This window comes from Crotalus tigris, unplaced genomic scaffold, assembly GCF_016545835.1.
Source record: "Crotalus tigris isolate CLP2741 ecotype Arizona unplaced genomic scaffold, ASM1654583v1 scf7180000020523.1239640, whole genome shotgun sequence".
In the NCBI taxonomy this organism is placed as follows: domain Eukaryota; kingdom Metazoa; phylum Chordata; class Lepidosauria; order Squamata; family Viperidae; genus Crotalus; species Crotalus tigris.
The window spans coordinates 541,501-547,500 of NW_024098059.1; positions in this window are offsets into that span (position 1 = coordinate 541,501).

Consider the following 6,000-nt stretch of genomic DNA (forward strand, 5'->3'; position numbering starts at 1 on the left):
TTGTTCTGTGATTAGATATCAGTGCTTATTCAGTAAAAATGCTAAATGTCAATAAACATGGAAGTATTCAGTGTATAAAACTCCCATTATTTAGGATATTGGCAAATAGACACTGCATTAAAAATGTTGAAGAGCAAATTAGCAATAATAGTTCAAAGTTATCAGAAGTTAAAAATACTTATCCTTTATTCTGATAATAACTATGTAAAATAGATTAGGTTGTAGTAGCTAAAACGACTACATGTAAGACAGAGGCAGATTTGATCTTGACTTAGGCTTTTCCAGTTTAACATTATCTAAATTAGATAATTAATTGTATTACTGTAATTTAAAACCAACTATGTGATACTTTTCAAAACTTAAGTTTGAACAGAGAAAACTATTGGGAAATCTTTGTTTTCAATTAAGTAAGTTGTTGAATATACTGATTCTTTATTAAATAGCTCCTCCAGCTAGTTCTGGCACTGATGATTTTTGAATAATATATAAAGCTATATACGTAGTGCAATCTTTTGCATTAGCTTCCCCACTTCTGGCACTCTCCAGATATGTTAGACTACAATTTCCATCATCCCCGCTTATCTTTGCAATGATATTCAAAAGGTAATTCTAATAAAGTTCAGTGGAGCTTCTTTTGAGATAAAGAATCACAGCCTTAAGAGATGATGCTTTAAAACAAATCTGAACGTTCAAGACAACCTCCCTAATACCCTACAGTGTTTTCCATAAAGGAGCCAATGTATTATGATTCAGGAATTATATTCCTTTATAATTATAATTAAAGACAAAGTTAGGCTTCTTCATCAATGCCCTTCTGAAATTAAACACATTCTCTGATTGCTTCATCGCGAAAAGGCAATCAACCTGAGTACAAGGTAGAATTAAGACAAGAAAACGTTGCCTCAACAAATCACAGGTTGCCGTATTCTCCAGCACAGCAGCAGGATTGCTATGCCGATCTGATGATCATCTTCTACATCATAAACTAGCTCATTTGGATTTTCCCCTGCAGAATGCCTTCTGTACAATGTGAAATGATCCTATGAGAAATTAATAATTTATATTCCCATTTTAAAGCAGCCTGTCAGAATAATGAAAGAAGGGAAAGGATTAACATTAATGGCTGTAGCTGCCTTGGCTATGGAGATAGACAAGAGTGACCTAGGACTTTTTTAAAAAATTGAAGGATGACTAGATGGTAACAGAGAAACAGTGAACATTCTGTTTGCTCTCACCTGGCAGTTGTCTAGATTTGTTTAGCCAAGATCGGGTGGGCCTAATTAAGGGCTCTTCCTCATAGTCAGTTATAGAGTGCTCTCCACTGATTCTCGAGCTGGCAGAAAAGAATGCAGTCGTGGCATTTGCTGGCCCATTATGGATCTCTACTCTCCACAATAATGAGGCCAGTGGATGGTGCTGCCCTTACTTAGTTATTGTAGACCAAGTTAAGCAAATGAATTGGCAGATCTCCTTGTCTTCACTTCTTCTCTCACAGAGCATCACTTGACAGAGGGTAAACAACCATCAATCATTAACAGTCAGATTATTTTAAATGGACACTTAGATGAATGGGTGTAGCCACTTGCCAAACTGCCCAATTAAAAGGTAGTAGGAAAGAAGCTCTCCCCGTGCTCCTTGCAGTCTCTCCTGTGTACCTATTATCTGCAGCTTGGACTGTTTCTGAACATGGGTATAATACTCTTATAAACTCACATTCAAAAATAACCTGGCTGACAGAAAATAGATGCACAGGAGAGATTGCAAGGAGATTGCTCCAAGGAGCATTAACCACTGAAAGCAACACTGGTTAGTGCTGGTACACAGGTTTTTGGAAATAACAGAATTGATAAAACCAGTAAAAAAAAAACAACACGCTACACAAAACACCTTGTTAACAGCAGGGTGGAAAACTAGTAATGCACCAAAGGGTAACAATAATAACAACTGGAGGAACCTGGCCTGCCTCCTAGCATGATTTCAAGAGACCTCTAAAGTCCATATTTATAAGGAGCTCACCTTAGAATGCTGAAAGCAACGGAGATGGAAAAATCCCTTTGGGGAAGACAGATGTCCAATCTTTCCTTCAGTCCAAACAAAACTGGCCTTGAAGGATAGTATCCAGGGATCAGAGAGGAGGGGGCATGCTTGTAGCAGCCTGATGTGGCTAACTGGAGCTGAACAGAACTCAACCTCTAAAGCATGGATATCAACCCTTGTCAACTTTAAGACATGCTGGCTGGGGAATTCTGGAAGTGATCCACAAGTCTTACAGTTGCCAAGGTTGGACATCCTTGCTCTAAAGCCTCAACCAGTAATGACTGGTGTGTTGTGCTAGGAAAAGAGGAACACACTCGTTTAAAACCGATCCAACTTGATATGACTTTAAGCTGCTTCTGTTATGGTATGAAGCTATGGCTGAAGGGAGCTTGATTGGGGTCCCTGAGGCATGCTGCCTTATTTTTTATGGCTACTTTGTTCATTCCAAGAGTTGATGAGGCTCCATGAAGCAAAGTCACACTGATTTATACTGCTCCGTGAAGCAAAGTCACTGATTCATACAGCTCTAATGAGAGCCAAGAGATAGAATGTGAAAGTCAGCACCAATATCAGAAGGCCAATTTGCTAACTCAGAATGAATCTGCCATCACGGAAGGATATGCTCAGTTTCTTTCTGATTCTATTCAAGTAGCCAGCATTCCTTCTTTTTCCAAACTTCTCTCCGCATTTGCCTAATCCAGTGATGGCGAACCTTTTAGAGATCAAGTGCCCAAAAACTGCCCCCCACCCCGTCCCTGCTCTGCCCTGCCCACTGGGCCACCCAACTCCACGGCCCGCCACAGATCACCCAGGCAGCCCAGCAGTGCCATGGCAGCCACGCCGTCCACCTATGCATCGCAGCATCATCTGTGCATGATGGGGCACAAGAGCAGAGTCTTATCCCCGCTGCCCAGCTACCATGTCCTTGGCTGCGCTGCTTCGCGTGGGTCACCCCCAGAGATGATTCTCCTCCAGGGGGGCTGCTGGTGAGGAGGGGGCCATGGAAGGAGGCAGGGTTGGGGAGACGGTGCGTGTGCCCACAGAGAGCACACCACTGGCCTAATCTGAATTTCCTGGTCTAATTTATGGAATGAATGGTGTAAGAACTATTCAGTACAGTTCTCATTTTTCTCCATCCTAGTTTTGAAAATTCACACAGAACAGCAGAGTTCCTTTATCTTCCTAGAATTTTTTCATCGTCTGTCCATGCAAATGGGTATATTGATAAAAATCTAAAGCAAATTAATAAAGGCATTTCGATACAATCCTTTGTAGTCATATCAAGATTATTTTAACCTGATATTTAATCAGTTCAGAGGAGCATATGTACCTCAATAAAATAGCGTACAGAAATCAACTGAGCATGGTCATAGCTAGTCTCTTTTTTTTCTGCAAAGCATATGTATTCATTAATAACACAAAAATGGGGATGAAGCATAGAAATGAATCAAAAGATAAGAAAACTGCATGTTTTAATTCTGGAAACTAGCAATTTTCCTAATTAAACTAGAATTTAAGGGAGGAACACAAATGCGCAAAATCAAAGGAACAATAAAAAAAGGAAAAGGAAAATCTATTCATGCTTGGAGCTGCTTCACATACTTCAGTGGTCTTAGGTGGAAATTTGAATCTTCAGATAGGAAAAAGTGCATTGTACTCTACAATGTCTGAACATTCTGGTTCTTTTTTTGATCCATCTAAGATGGGAGAAGGAGTTATTTGATGGTCCACACAGTCATTCTCAGACTTACTCACTGTTGCAGAAGCATTACCCCCTTGGAGCAAAGCAATAACCTTATAAGAAAGCATCAGGAAGACCATGGCTGATAACACCAGTGCTGCAATATACACAAGGAAACAATTTATGACTATTCATTCCACTTGGCTGGAGATAATGTTTGTGAGGCGATTCACAGGAGATCCTGCTGTGGCATTCATTGACTCATACAGGCTGAATATTTACAAGCTTTCATTGACTCATAGAGACTGAATATTTACAGGCTTTCTGTGTAATCCTGGTGGTGTAAATAAATGTCTTTGCAATCCTGTGTCTCTCATTCACCACTGCCACCCCACCCACCATTGGCTGATTCACCAACCCTAGATGGCTGCTATCAACAGCTGTCAGATGTTATCACTATGGATATTTTAAGATTTGGTCATTAATGAAGGAGTAGGATACAGCTGCTCATGATGTAACAGGAAAACAAAGAATGCAATACTTTGTGCCTGAAAACAATGGTGCCTACTAACAGTATGTATCTGTTTTGAGCAAACTTTAAACCATGAGGCAGATCAGATAGGCCTGACTTGATTTCGTTCTGAGTCAAGGCCTCAAGGAAGCTCTGCTTTCATCATTCATTTAATACAATTCCGGGATGGTTTTTCCTAGGAATAAGACTTTCTTCTTTGCCTTTATTCCTCATCAAGGCTCTGAGAAAGGGCCTTACCTTTTTCCATTTGATATCATGGCTAGGAAGCAAGTAGAAGCATGTAAGGGTCTAGACTCTAGAGCAATCCATTTTACTACATCCAGCTTTCTGCAGCTGAACTTGCCTTTCTCTTGATTCAGATACTCTAAAATAGAAGGAAAAATGAAAGAATGAAATGTACAAGCTCAAATTTGTTTTCTTGGTATGATACAGCCATGTAGCAACCTGTTGTGACCAAACAAACAGTTAAAGGATAGAATGGATTAAGAATTGAAGATAACTGTTGAGGATCATTCCAGTTTTTTAGTCTTCTACCCTTTTTTGATTCCATTAGTGTTTTTCCTCACCTTGAGTTTGAGTCACCGTTTATCAAGGGAGAAGCTTTTATCAATGTTTTCAATTATCTTCCCTTTGTAATTTTCTCTTGTGAGAAGACCTTTCCTCAATTACCAAGTGCCTCAACAATGTAATTTGACTAATACCTGTCTTACTTCTTCTTTTACATTACTCACTCTTTGAAACTTTATTGCAATCACAATACAAGTGCAGGGTGGTTTTCATTCAGAGCACTCATTTTAATGAAACTTAACATACTTATTCACAATTCTTGAACTTTCCTGCAAATCTGAGATAATTTGTAGTTTTGCTTCTGTGGTAATCATGGGAGAACCAAGCCCTTGCTTTTAGGAATTTCTTCTGGATTTGTTCTAGTTAGGTAATCATATCAGAATGGGTCTTTGCTCAATTTTAGTAGTTGCAACCCCCTCAGAAATTTTACACCCAAATGTCTTATATATACAGTATATATCTTTTGCTTAGCCATTTGGCCCAATGGAAGCTTCTCCTATATAACTTTCCCTCATTTACCCATAGCTAAATGCTGATATAGCTACAGTAATGTAATTCTTGTTTAACACAACTCCTATTATAAACAAAATGATGCTTCCCAAAACATAAGCTATGTTTTCTATATTTTTTTTCTAACAGGAGAACAGTGCATTCAGCTCAGGGCTATAGTCTGTCATAGTAGAAGTTGGTTTTGGTAGATTATGGAATTTTCACAGGAATGAAAACACTGAAGGACAGGATTAAAGTATAGCTTGGGAAAACTTACTACCTTATCTAGCTTGTCCACTTACAGGTAAATGTATCTAGTAATCTTAATATCACAGAGGAAAAAATAGCAGCCTTAGGATGCTTTTGCATATCTCCCAGGATTGCTGCTATTGCATACTTAATAAATTGCAGAGTATGTCATCAATCAGCAGTTACCTGACTGGTATTGTTCTGCAAAAAAAAAAAAGTCTCCTTTTTCCTTTTAGATTTTCCAAATTAACTGCATGTTGTTGCCATGTTTCATGAGGTCCCAGTGATTTATTATGAGAGACTAAGTGAACAACTAACACCAATGAAGGTGTTTGTTTCCTTTATTTCATTAAGTCATCCCATATGCAGCTTGCTAGCATGAAGACGTAATTGCCTCCTTAGGGTCAGTAACTGTGCCACCTTTGTCCGACTGCAACAAAGCACT